This window comes from Oculina patagonica, chromosome 5 (genome assembly GCF_052425735.1).
Source record: "Oculina patagonica isolate OP01 chromosome 5, crgOcupat, whole genome shotgun sequence".
Taxonomy (NCBI): domain Eukaryota; kingdom Metazoa; phylum Cnidaria; class Anthozoa; order Scleractinia; family Oculinidae; genus Oculina; species Oculina patagonica.
In genome coordinates, this window is record NC_135762.1 from 32,399,652 (window position 1) to 32,413,719 (window position 14,068).

Genomic DNA, 14,068 nt, shown 5'->3' on the forward strand with positions numbered 1-14,068 from the left:
GGTATGTCTTACTTTGTATTCGTATTTGCGTGAGAAATTAACTTGAATATGGTAGGGCGAAATTGTTCAAGACTTCAAATACTAACTCGACGATCAATCGGCGATGTTGCCACTTAGCCATTTCCGCCCTCATTTGGATGAAGTGAGCCGCACTCCGATTTGTCAAACATGCATAATTTCATAATTTCATGGGTATTAAACTATAACTAACCGCACCGGATTTTAGTTATGTATGGTAAAATGCGAGTGTTTCCGGTCGTGAAAGCATTCTCGTACCTCGAGTCTTCGTCCCTTCTGCGCAGGATTGAAGTCAAAGGGAAGGAAGACCCTGGGTACGAGGATGGTCGTTAAAGCTAACAACCTTCAAGGCTCGGTTACCAGCCGCTGTTAAAAAAAATGAGCCCGCACACCTTCTTTTCGTCGGAGGAAGATCGGGGTCGGACTCGAGAGAGCGGCGGAAATCGAGCCTACTTCGGAAACCTGAACCATTCTTTTCAATTTTACTAAAACAAAACTTGAAATTAAGGATGAAGTTTTCAATATAGACGTTAAAGAAGAAATTCCGGTTTTTTTTTACCATTTCACGAATAACGTTTAGTTTCGTAGTCCTTGCCATACAGTATTGTGCAAAAGTAATGCAAACGAATTTCGACGAATTTCCTGGCTTTCGGAGCTTTTCGAAGAAATTTCGCGCGACGCGATATTTCTTCGAAATTCAGCGAATTATCGTGACACCTATTGTTTGGAACGGCGCGAAATGTCGAAGTGATAGTTCGCTCACCTCGACAAATCGTTGCGATCTTCGCGCGATAGTTTGCTCACCTCGACAATTCGCTGCGATCTTCGCGCGATACTTCGCCACCTCGACAATTCGCTTCGATCTTTCGCGCGACATTTCGCTCAACTCGACAATTCGCTGCGATCTCGCGCGATACTCGCCACCTCGATAATTCGCTGCGAATATCGCGCGTTCAACAATTCGCTGCGAACATTCAAGCAACGTAAGTGCTATTATTGTACATTTAGCGAACAAAAAATCCGCCCTGCCTATTTTTAGGTAAAAGAGTGGTATACAACTCTGTTAGCAATCTCCAAAAAAAACCAAGTTGGTGTAGATATAAGGACGTTGTAATTGAATGAAAGTAATAATGACCAATACCAACTGTAATGAGCTTTAGAAAACAAGAGCGTAATCTCTCCAGAACGTTCTGTAATAAAACACTGAAAGAAATAAGTGAAGAGGCGTTTTCTTTATTGTTCGACTGAGAGGCGAAGGATCTATAAATATGTCGGTTATGGCTGCTTCAGGCCATAACAGGAGTGGCTATGATATCACCCACGCACTGGGCCCTCCCAGTCCAATTCATTTGACTGTCCAAGTCATCATAAAGTTGACAGAGTTGACACAAGGTCATTACTTTGTTTTTCTCTGAATTAGTTTAGGCCGGATAGTAGGCCTTTATTTCAACAGGATAACTCTATCAGCTTTACAATTTAAACTGTCATCAATAGAGGCCCTAGTAAAAAATAAAAATTAAAAAGTCGCAAAAAGCCTTAAAAATTTTAAAATATATGAGGATACTACGATTTGAGCTAAAATTATGTTACAATATATAACATGACTTAGTCACTTTGGATAGTACCTTAAAAATAAAATCTAGTGTAACTGTAGTCAGGGGATGACATAGTTTGTTAGTGGTTTGACGCTGACTGGTTGAAAAATTAAATAACATCAAAAAACATGCAGTCGCGTCAAACCCTAACAATTAGAATAAAATTTTTTTTTTCTGATGGAGTTAGCATTTTTATAGTAATAGCAATTTGCATATTGACAATGTATCTCGCAGGAAATTTAACCACGCCAAACGGTTTTTTTTTTCTTTTTTACTGTGTCGCCACTTCACACAAGTACTACAAGCGCAAAAAATGCTAAGTGATTAAAAAACTTGGGTACTTTCAATGAAAGTAAAAATTCTTTCAGTTGCAAAAAAATTAAAATGTAGTTGTATTCAGCGTTGCATAGTCTAGGACATGTTTTGTTAAGCACAACCATCATGATTTCCTGTAAGGTTGACTGATTTCGCATTTGCATCAGTATCTCAAGGGTGATGTGTTAACCTAAAAAGTAAACACTGCAGATGTGTCTTTTTTTCCCGCGCATTCTGATGACGTAGCTTTGCAGAGATCCTTGTAGCCGTATCTGATTGGCTGCTTCGTGCGCGCAAAAATTCAAAACCTATTTGATAAGGTTAGTCCTGGGCTCGAATCATGAGCAAGTTTACTTTCAGTTTATCTGTATTACAGTTTCATATATCTGTTATGAAAAAATACAATCCATGAGCAGGGATTATGCTTTACTTTAATATTTGTTCATGACATAGTCTACACAGTCTCCAATTGTAAATGGAGAAAACACTAAAAAATACTTTTGCGATACTTATGTTTACATCTTATACTATAGTTCACAAGCACAAGTCTTGCATTAACTCGTGACGACTTGTTGGTTGGTTGTCAATCTCAAAGCCTTATAAGTGTCGTCGGGTTATTCTTAACAATCTGCTCTGCATTGATTCCACTGAGGCGAGCACACCGAGCAGGGGGGGTATCCCGGTTGACCACACGCTCCAATACAAAGATCGTAGTCAATGTCGCAGTCATTCAAACAGGAATAATACGACGGAAGAGCAAAGGATGACATGCTGATGCAGGCAACCAGAAGGAACGTGGAAATTATAGCAATCTTCATCTGAGAAAAAAAAGAGCAAAAATGTAAATATGCAGTTATTTTTCTGTATAGAGATTTTTCAAAAATTGTCGCAACGCTAAAACTGCAGTAAGTGAGGCTTGTTGGATTCTTCAATAATAATAGTAATAATGGGGATGATGACGATGACGATGATGATGATGATGATGATGATGACGATGATGATGATGATGATGATGATGATGATGATGATAATGATAATGATAATGATTTGTTGGTAGCGCTTCCATAGAATAGCTCTTCGTTTTAAGTCCATACTAGCTGAGGAAAAAACTTTCAAGTTGTGTTCCAGGCAATCAGGGCAAACATTCAGTGAATTGGCTTATTGCTTTGAGTTCTCACTGTTTTTTTTAGTTACATGCATGAGTATGTTGGGACTGATTAGCTTTGATAACTTAAGTTTTGTAGGACGTCTCGATGTCGATTGGCTATAAGAAACTGCAAACTGGGACTCACAGTAACTCTTACTTCACTCTATGTACAGACAGAACTTTGCTGCGTGTGACGGCAATATGACGTAGAATGATTTTCGTCAATTGCAAAATTGAACTGTTCTTCTTATTTCAAGTGTGAAAACTCATATATTCATGTGTGCATGATCGTCCTTGAACGCACACTTTAGGACTGCGTTATGGATAACCTCTGATGTTTCCATTTGTAAACTTTTTGTCATAACAATGTATTATCTTGACTTGTATATAATACTTATTTAACAGAAATAAAAAACAACTATTCATCGATGTGGCGGTGGCTTGTGGTGGAATATTCCCCCCTAGCCCCCACTGAGGTGAATAGTTGTTTTATTATATACTAAGACAATGAGATGATATAGCTCAAAAGGATGATTTTTGACTAGTTTATTCCTGTCAAAGATAACAATTTTCTCACGCGCGTTGCTCGGCCGACGTGAATAGCAAAGGATATTCGAAGTTTGAGTAGCCAATCAGCGTGCGCCGAAACGCTTTCCACTGTTTGAGTATATACTAATAAAGAATATAAAATACGTTTTCGTATCCTAATCAGTCGACCACAAACAATGGTCATATTTTTAAAGATATAAGTTCTTATATATAAACTCCAATTCAGTTCGCGTCCGTCGCAGTGAAACTGTACCACGCAATTTTTTTAAGTAATGCAGATTTGGATTTGAACGGAATAAGTGGCGGGTTTACGGATTTGGCCACAAAAAACATGGATATTCACCCCCTCCACGATGTAAAAAGCCTTGAAAAATAAAACATTTAGCAATAAATGCTTATTAACAGCTAATCTGGCGAGGAAAGAATTTGGAATTTTACGCATGTTCAAAAGAAATCTGCGTCTTTAAAGCTTTCTGATGTCTTTACAAAGGGGCGAAATTTCGGAAAATAATTAACAATCTGTCAAAGTCGGGGGGCTCTGTTCTGCTTTTGTGAATTTATTGTAAAGAATTATTAAACTGTTTTGACATCTTTAAGATTTGCAATTATTTTTTCCTGAAAGTTATTGAATGAAAATAGCTAACAATTTAAACTGACTAAATCACTTGAAAACCTAATCTTCGTTAAGTACAATTTTCGCTACATGTTGCAATTAGGCCAATTCAAAGGCCGTTTCCTATTTAATTACTGCGTTTACCGTTAATAATTTTAAGTCAATAACGATTAATTGGAATTGGCGGCAATGAAAGTATTTTAGCACTGAAAAAGCTTCAAGTGTGGCAATTAAAGAAAGATTTCCTTTCTTAACGTCTGCTATCCTTTATTGTCACTTTTCTACTTTTTTCTAATCTCTTAAAGTTCAAAATTTCTTTTTCTGGCAACATTATCAATATCATTGTCTTGTTAAATTTCCTTGAAATGTGTGCTACTAAATTAAAATTTACACATCTACAATTTATTTACTATATTCAGCTGCTTTTTGATAACAGAGAATTTCTATCTTTTTAAACCTATCTCTCAAATTTAAGGAAAAGTCCTTTGAAATTTTTAGAAATATGATGTATTTGATACATTTAATTTTGTCATTATTTTTGTACATTTGTTTTTAGAGAGAGATGAAAATGTTAAATTATCTAAGAGTTAACTACATGCGCTGAAAAGAAATCTTCGCTGAATTATTTTAAGAAAAAATAGCAAGACCACATTAATTCGGTAAACGTCTTGCTCATTTCAGATCAATTCAGTTCTTAAAAAGTCGTAGCAGAAGAAGAAGCGCATTCACCAGAGATTAAATTTTCTGTACTTTTCTAATAGATTCAAAGTGGCAATTTATGAAAATAAAAAAAACCTGATAAAAAAAGACGTCTTGATTGAATAACAAATTCTTACTAGAACTACACAAAATGTGTGGAAAACTGTTAAGGAACTAACTCTATCTCTGGTCCAGAAAAGAGCTTCAGGACATTTTTTTTATCTTCGTTTATAATAGTTCACTTTTGCCACCATCAATTTTCACGCAATAAAAATTTTCCAACTTTTTCTCGATTGCCAATTTTTTTGTACTCTCCGGGGTAAATAACAATAGTGCTCTCTTGAAATCTTATTTTTTCTACGTCCTATAAAGCATTTGATCAGTGCAGTGGGATCTATGAACCTAGTATATCAATGAACTAAACTTTTAAAAGATAGTTATGACACTCAGAAAGTGCAATACCCTCAAAAAGAAGTCATCTTATAGTTTTATAATATTGAGTCTTTTCTGTCTCATTTTTTATTTTGAATCCCTAATTTTAATTTTTTTAACTTACCTTAAGTTGTTTTGTGTCGATATATTTTCTAGCAAAACCTCCTCGTGAAGTCCTCAGCCTTTCTCAGCAAGCATTCAAAGTAATTTTGTGGACGTAGTCAGTGATTGATAGTATATTTATACCTTCACAGCCGGAAAAACGAAAGTCGATTGCTCATTACGTTTAACGAATCATAAGAACACATTGACAGTCACTTCCAGCGTGCTTTATTTTGTCTGTACGTGATAATTTATTCTCGTTTTCTCATTATTGTGAAATGAAATGCTAAATACATTAGCGCACTTTGTAGCGGCTTTTACTGTTCAGAGGCAATCCATTAAAAATAAATCAAAACTTCGCACTTCTTTAAGATTTCCATTTTAATCAAGGTGCTTTGACGCGCGTTGATGTCTTCTGAGGAGCAATTAACAGCTACCCGAACAATACTTATTTATTTTCCATCCAACAAAAATTGTCACTTAAAAAGATGAAACTCGAAAAGCTCTTGAGGTTGAAGACAGCTCTTTTGTGTTACAGTAGCAATTGAAGTAGGCGTCGCAAAACAAAATCTAATGGTAATTACATTTTCTTTTCATCTGTTCCTCAGCGCAAACTTCCGCGGGTGAAAATCACCTTTCAAGATTATCATGTTTTTTTCTTTGCGCTATTTGCTTTTAGTTAAAATCATCTAAAATCCTTCAAAATCGTCCTGCTACTCTTCAGATCTCAAATCTCCGCGTAGTTGCTCTTTTTCCATTAAAACACTGATTTGATGAATTGCAACTGTAATATATTTTAATAGTAACACACTGAAAACATTCTGAGTCAGTTTAATAAAGTAGAAATGGGAAGGTCAGATATATAATCTTTCTCGTTAGGTTACAAAGTGGTTTTCCTCTCCATTTACTTTAACTTTGTAAAAGAACGCGCGCGACAAAATCCACAAAACATAAAAAGGTTCTTAATCAAGCTTCCGCGGAAGAAACTTTTAAACAGCTACACCATGTTCCCAAGCAAAATTACATCAAACAGATGAGTTCCTATTGTAAAATATTCTAATAACAACAAACTGAAAACATTCTGAATCAGTTTAATAAAGTAGAAATGGGAAGGTCAGATATTTAATATTTCTCGGTTAGGTTACAAAGTGCTTTTTTCTCTCCATTAACTTTGACTTTGTAAAAGTACGCGCGGCGCAACAAAATCCACAGTAACATTAAAAGGTTCTTAATCAAGTTTCCGCGGTAGGAAACATTTAAACAACTGTACTATGTTCCCAAGAAAAAATTAATTAAAACTATGTTTATTTTCAGAAGGAAAAGAAAGCCTTGAAAAGAAAAGGCGGCTATTCGGCGCTCTCTCCTTATAAGATTTTCAGTACTGCCTTATTTCCTCTCGGAAAACAAGCAATTATCAGTGTAAATGCCCTCTTAATTTTGCCTTTGGCATTAAGGAAGCAATATTTCCCTTATTTCACCTATTTCTGACATATCTAAATACACACACATCAAATCTAATTTATTTTCATTTTAGTTATTAAGTAGTGGGATTGGTAACGGATTCTGTCTGTAGAAAATGTATACGATGAAAAATAAAAAGTTCGCGAGAGAAAAGTTGTGATCATGTGTCATTGTAATATAAACTACAACCAGATAGAAAGAAAATTAAAAACAGAAAAAAGGAATTAATGCAGCTTTAGATGGAGAGATGTTTTCAGTTCTTACTAAAAACCAATAATTACAGCGCTCGGATAGTGCTAGCATGTTAATAGAAAGCGTTTAAATGAAAGCTAAGATATAAAATTTAAAAATCCACAAGCAGATATAAAATATTCAGTCGCATTTTGATAATCACAAGATTAGGATAATTTCTTCGGTGGGTTACAATAAGTTCTGTCAGACTAAAATAAAAAAATGTGGTTTTATTATTTTATTATTTTTTCGCGCTATTAGCGGCTCACCACAACATTACTCGAAGAATTCTCTCTAACTTTTTGGTGAACAGTTCACATAGCTGTGTAAGCGTCCTCTCCCCTGTTTGGGGGGGAGAGAAAAAAAGGAAAAAAACAATTATTGAGTACCATAAATATAACTAGAAAGCGTAGTAAGCAAGTTAGCTATTGCTTCTTAAAGTTTTATCTGAACTTACCTCATATGCCATGAATTCTATTTATATTTAGGCGGAAATTGCAAGTTAAAACACTTGGATTAAAATTTTACAAGATATAAACGGAAGCCTTCCTACGTTCAGGGTATGAAACATTCAACAGCGACGAAATTCCTGTCAATAATTGTTTATCAAATAGCTATTTATTGCAACTTTTTTCTTTTACTTAAAAGATCTTCCTCGCTTTGACTCTGTGATTTTGCTCAAGATAATTGGCAATTCAGTTTTAAGTATTTACATAGTGGGATAACGAAGGCATTAATTTCCAAGAAACATGTATTGTTTTGTGGGCTGTGGGTGAGAGAGAACACTGTTTTAACATTAGGGCAGTTTTGTGTAGGAAAATCTAGGGGTTGTGGATGATTTCTCTCTAGATTATATTGCGCACTCGACATCTACACATAGCAACTACGCATCAAACAGAAGTCAACATTAGTGATTAGAGATGTACCGACTTGTTAGATGCGAACAGAATTCACTGCAAGGCGGGGAGTGAGACACAAACTTAACATCACATTGTTAAGTTTTACTCGACTTAAGTTTGTGAAAAATCTCTTTGAAACATGATTTCTCCAGCAACAGAGTGTTTTTAACGTTGATAAGGTTTTCATTCCATTTCATTTTCATTAATTATTATTGGATTATTATTTTTATCGTTTATTAACAACAGGGTACGGCTTAAATAGGGTATTGGGTGTAAGAGAAGGAAATCGTTTCTATATTCTACAACATGTGCGGATCATACATTACTTGTTCTCTACTTCAGTGCGATCAGAAACCATTGCTAAAATATTTAAGTTCAAACGCAGAAGCTGAGGACATGTAGACTTGACCTGTAGACTACAGCTAACATGCACGCGTGGTCATTGAGAAAATACTGCACTGAAGGCTCGTGGGTGGTGTGCACTACACAAACTACGTCATTTATAAATGACAAATTATTAACACGTCCATACGTCACACCAGTGGAAATCTTGGATTGCACAATCTTAGAGATGAATTCAGATTGATTGTGTAAATTTACTCACACGAGAAAGGATATGTCTCTGCGACATGTATGTTGCTCAAATGCTTGATTTTCAGGTTCGTGATAAAACCCCTATAAAGGGCGCGCGGAAGAGAGAGTTCAGGGACTGGACTAGATGAGCTCTCGCAGAAAAGAATGTTAACAAAACAAATTATGCAACCTTTGAACTCACATTCACGTCCCTTAAGGTCTCCGCACACGTGGGGAAAAGACGCAGGGACATGTCGCAGCAACATGTAGCAGCGACAAAATTATGTGTTGTTCACACTGAGGGGACGTGTAGCAGGGACGTGTAGCGGGGACATATAGCAGCAACAAAATCAAAATGTGTTCACACACAAGTAACTGTAGCGGGGACATGCCCCAGGGACATGTCGCAGCGACACGTCCCCTCGTGTGTGCGGATAATTTTTGGCACGTGCAACACGAATTCCTGCAACATTTCAAATGTTGCAGGAATTCGTGTTACACGAAGTTCAAACGAGTTGGATTCCTGCAACATGTCGCAGGGACAAAACAGCTTCAAAGTTCGTGTTGCGCGTGCCAAAAATAATCAGCACACACGAGGGGACGTGTGGCTGCGACATGTCCCTGAAACATGTCCCCGCTACATTTTCTTGCGTGTGTACACATTGTGAGTTTGTTTCTGTTACATGTCCCCGCTTCACGTCCCCTCAGTGTGAACAACACATGATTTTGTCGCTGCTACATGTCGCTGCGACGTGTCCCTGCGTCTTGTCCCCACGTGTGCGGAGGCCTTTAGGGATTCTAAGATCACGTATTCCAAAGAAGCTCTTACGAAACCAAACATGTTAACACAGACAAGAAACAAGTCATTTAGGCTACGTTTACACGGGACCGCTCCGGAACCGTTCCGAACCGGACCGGACCGGATCGGCTTCTGTTTACACGGGACCGTTCTGGAACCGGTCCGGAACGGATCCAAAACTGGACCTGCAAAATAGCAGGTCCAGTTTTGGATCCGTTCCGGACCGGTTCCAGAACGGTCCCGTGTAAACAGAAGCCGATCCGGTCCGGTCCGGTTCGGAACGGTTCCGGAGCGGTCCCGTGTAAACATAGCCTTATACAATTCCGCAGCTTTCGTATGTAAATTGCAGTCCCTTGAGGTTTCCGAGAGGGTTGTTTTCAACAAGAGGCTACCAAATAAAACGTTCTTTCACACGGAAAGGTAAAACAAATTATTGCACATCATTACCTGCCAGCAAAGTCTCTTCTTTTATTATTAGTGCAAAGGAAGGGAAGAGACCTTCATTCTCTTCTTCGGAGGGGTAAAGGAAGGTGCGCGAGTTGTTGTTCTGAGTCTCACGTGCAACCATATTGGCACGTGCAGGCAAGACTTGCATGTGTTTTAATCTCACATGCTTACACATTAGGTTAAATGTAAAACAAACCACTGCACATCAGTTACCCTGCAGGAAGTAAAGCCTCTTCTTGTGTTATGCGTAACAGTGTTAGTAATAAGGGTTTGTATTGGAGTGTCATTGATCGGTGCAGAAAGAACGAAAGAGATCTTTTTAAAAAGAAAGTTGTTTATCTCGATTTTGTGTTGTTGTACTCGTTGCCTGTGTGGTTACTAGACTGATTTTGAGTGATTTTGGAGTATTTTTCCCGGGGTATTTTTTTTTTTTTTTTTCACGTGAAAATGAAAACTCCTATTGGCACGTGCAAGCAAGCAAGCACTTGCAAGTGTAGATATACATTAAAACAACCTTCTCACATGCACACATTTCTAGCTGCAAAAATATGTTTGTTTTAAAAATTTTTATTTTTTGTTTTTTTTTTTCTTTTTTTTTTGTGTAGCGTTATGCATAACAGGAGGCCAGGCCTTTGTTACGAGCTTGAGTGATGAAGGTTCGTTTATCAATACAACGAGAATGAGTTTCCAGGCAAATAAGAAAGCTACGTTTCTGTTGCCTTATAGTACTCTCGGCTACCTCTGCAGCCCCTGACAAAAATAATGTTCAGTGGCAGCTTTGTCGGCTTCCTCGTCAAGCTTGCCGAGTCTCGTGCATGCGACTGCTCACGAGTTACAACGCGTTTCAAAGACAAGTCAGTTACATAACAAATTGCCTGAAGATTACATAACAGAGATATCGCCTCTGGCTATATTAAGAATGTTGGTTCATGTCTTTCTGAGGTCAGTCGATGCTGTTGCTAGCTTCAAGAAGTTGTATTGTAGTGATCATGGATTTGCAGAAAGCATTATGTAAAAAAGTTCTTTTCTGTCCAGTTGCGTCGGTGTACTCCCTTTCGACTTCAGCAGCCGATGATGAAGACAGCAAAATTCTTGCTGGTTGCTTCAAGTTCAGCAATGAGGTCGGGCCTGGGTGGATAGGGTACAGGCCAAACAAAATCACAGTCATCACCTCAAACGACATGTTTACTCCGACGCGAAAAAACTACGACATTGTCCACGCAAAGAAGCAGATGATACGAGTGAAGAAACACGAGGACATCTCGACGCTGGAGGCTCTCTTGGAAAAGCCAGTCCTAATGTGTGTCACTCGACGGCAATACTGCGGTACCCCTGTCAATGTATCGCCGACTGATACAGAAAATCTTTGCAAACAGACCGTAAGCGGTTTTGATATTGACTTTGCAGTCATATTTCCACCAGCTCTGTTAAAGGCAGTTTTGAAAGACACATTAGAACTTATCCGCCTGTACCTCACAAAGAAGCAAAAATTCTGCCTTATGATCGACCTGAAGCAGGTTTTGAAAGAGTTTATACCCCAGGAGCTTCAAGATGCCGACTCCCTAGAATACGTCTCATGGCACAACACGGCGTTCTGGATAACGAACCACTGCAAGCCGCATCGGCATTCACTCATGTACATCAACAGCGTACTATTCTGGACTGCTTTGTTTCCTGTTGCGTTTTTTGCAGCTCTTCCGTATCGCGCTGGGCGCCGCCTTCTCTGCAAAGACGGACGTCTTGCTTTGAGAAACCCAATGAAATTTAAAGTCACTGGTGCTGATGATAAAGTTGTAGTATGTGTCTGGTCAAGTGACCCTCCTCCCCCCGGAGAATATAAAAAATACATTAACCGATACGCAATGAACACGGCACGATTAAACTGGCTTGCGCCGTTTTTGCGCTCATCTGACATGATCAAGTTTGATTTCGGCGAGGAAAATGAAGAGGAATATTGAATATTGAACCTAATATAGTTTAGATATTAAAAATTTATTTTATTAACCAGCAGTAAAAACCGACATAGAACATTTGGTGGACAGTTTTTTTCAGATAAAGTTTTTATTAAATATTGCGGAATACCAGATTTTTCCGGATTAACATCTTTAGAGATGGTTAGTAAAGATTGTGAGTGCATTTCTAAGCTTGCGTTTCAAATGTGTGATACAAAATTAAAAAAATTACCATACTGAACGTGACTTCGCTGTTTTGATGGGACAATAACAGATTGGGTAATAACTGAATGGAATTAATGAGATCGTCATAAACTTCTAAGCAAGTTTTTCAACATTTAAATTAATTTCAAATGCTAGACATAGATGACCTTTTATAAAGGGTAAATACACTTGATTTCTTGACTTAGCTTACCATGTAAGGACGCGTTAATATTTCAGTACGCGTTGTTTTATCTAACTGAAAAGTATACTGAAATGCTATTAGTTACGAAATTTACACGTTGTTTATAAAACAAAGAACTTGCGTCATAACTTTTGTTCAAGACAAAATTTCTTGCATATGATTAGACAGTGTCAGTCAGTGTATGAGCCCATCTGGGACGTTAATTGTATTGAGAACAAAGCGCTGAATCCGATGAAACAAAGACCATGACGAACTTTCTTTGTATTGGTAAAAAAAAACTCACGGAATCAAAAAAAATTCTGCGACGCATTTGATGGTACATGTATCTAGATTGTGAAATGGCTTTCTTCGTCGCCAAGTCAGTAAGTTTAGCTGCGCGAAAAATCATCTTTGTCGTTGGTCAAAGATTTAAATTAGATAAAGGAGCTTGAAAGGCCACCTTTGAATCACCTTTGACAACCTTTGACGCGCGCCAAAGGTCATCTTTGATTACGTCTTTGCATGCGGGCTTCAGGTGGTAAAGGCCGTTTTGACGCCCATCTTTGACGCATTTCAAAGGTGATATTTGTCGCGCCTTTGCTTTTTATCAAAGGTGTGGATGAAGGTGCGTTAAAGGCCACACTTGATCACCTTTGACGCGCATCAAAGGTCATCTTTGACTACAACTTTGCATGCGGTTTCAAGATGGTAAAGGCCATTTTTACCACACCTTTAACGCCCATCTTTGACGCGTGTAAAAATGATATGTTATTTGACGCGTCTTAACCTTTTTTTACCTTTTATCAAAGATGTGTCAAAGGTAGGTCAAGGGTAGGTCTGCGGTTTGGGTGAAAGGTTTGGCACATGCTATTTCGCTTTTTCTTTGCCTGTTAAACCAAGCCCTCTCTCGCTTTATTCTCGTTGCTCTTTGCTGCTTTTATTGCCTTTTTTTCGGGTACTTTCTTGCTCATTTTGTCGCTGCACTTTGCTCCCTTTTTTCGCGTGTATTCTCTTGATATTTCTTGCACTCTTTCTCTTGGTAGTTCGCTTGAGTCCTGTCTCCTCGAAATTGAATTTACAATACTCTATTTTGTCGACATTCATTTGTAAACACCCGCCTTATGACGGACTACGAACTATATACTAAAAAAAATGGGTCAACGTACACTGACTGTGACGTATTTCGTATACAGTCAACTCTCACCTTGCGAACACCTTTCTATTACGGACACCCCGTTATTAAGGCAGGAGTTAAAGTCCAGGGCCCAGTTGTTCAAAGGGTGGATAACACTATCCACCGGATAAACCGCTATCCAGTGGATAAGTCTTAACAAAACAAACTACGCTATCCACCGGATAGTGATTTATCCGGTGGATAGCGCTATCCACCCTTCGAACAACTGGGGCCAGGCGATTAAAGAAATACTGAAAATGGGTGGAAAATAACTCTTGCTACTGCAGACTTTCTCTTTTACGGACACTAAATGGTTGTCCCGAAGGTGTCCGTTATAAAGGGAGTTGACTGTAAATACCTGATTAACATCATCAGAGGCAGGAGATGTTAGCCAACTCTATTAAGCCAGCTGCCGGTAGGAGGAGGGTTTATTCTCTAGGGTGGGGGAAGGATAGTTTCATACAGATCCGTTGTAACGTTCGTAAATCTCAATGCCAGGTTCTTACTAATTTTCCTCCCTTCCAGAGGGATAGAAGAAAGGGCCTTGAGAACGAGTCAGTTGAACGCTTGCTGGTATTGCTGGTTATTGAATAAAAACAAGAGAGAAGAATTCATCATCTATTCCCAGTAGGTGTCTTTTCGATTGACCAACATTACCGAAATTTTTTTATGACGCA

At 38.1% G+C, this 14,068-nt stretch overlaps 1 long non-coding RNA gene across 1 annotated transcript; it reads right to left on the reverse strand.

Moving 5' to 3' along the window:
* Nucleotides 1–2,341: 2,341 nt before the first annotated feature.
* LOC144654929 (uncharacterized) lies at nt 2,342–5,652 on the reverse strand. The gene is made up of 2 exons (XR_013571021.1): nt 5,493–5,652; nt 2,342–2,746 (listed from the first exon to the last, which is right to left on the reverse strand). It is a non-coding gene; the product is annotated as an uncharacterized LOC144654929 (long non-coding RNA).
* Nucleotides 5,653–14,068: the final 8,416 nt, after the last annotated feature.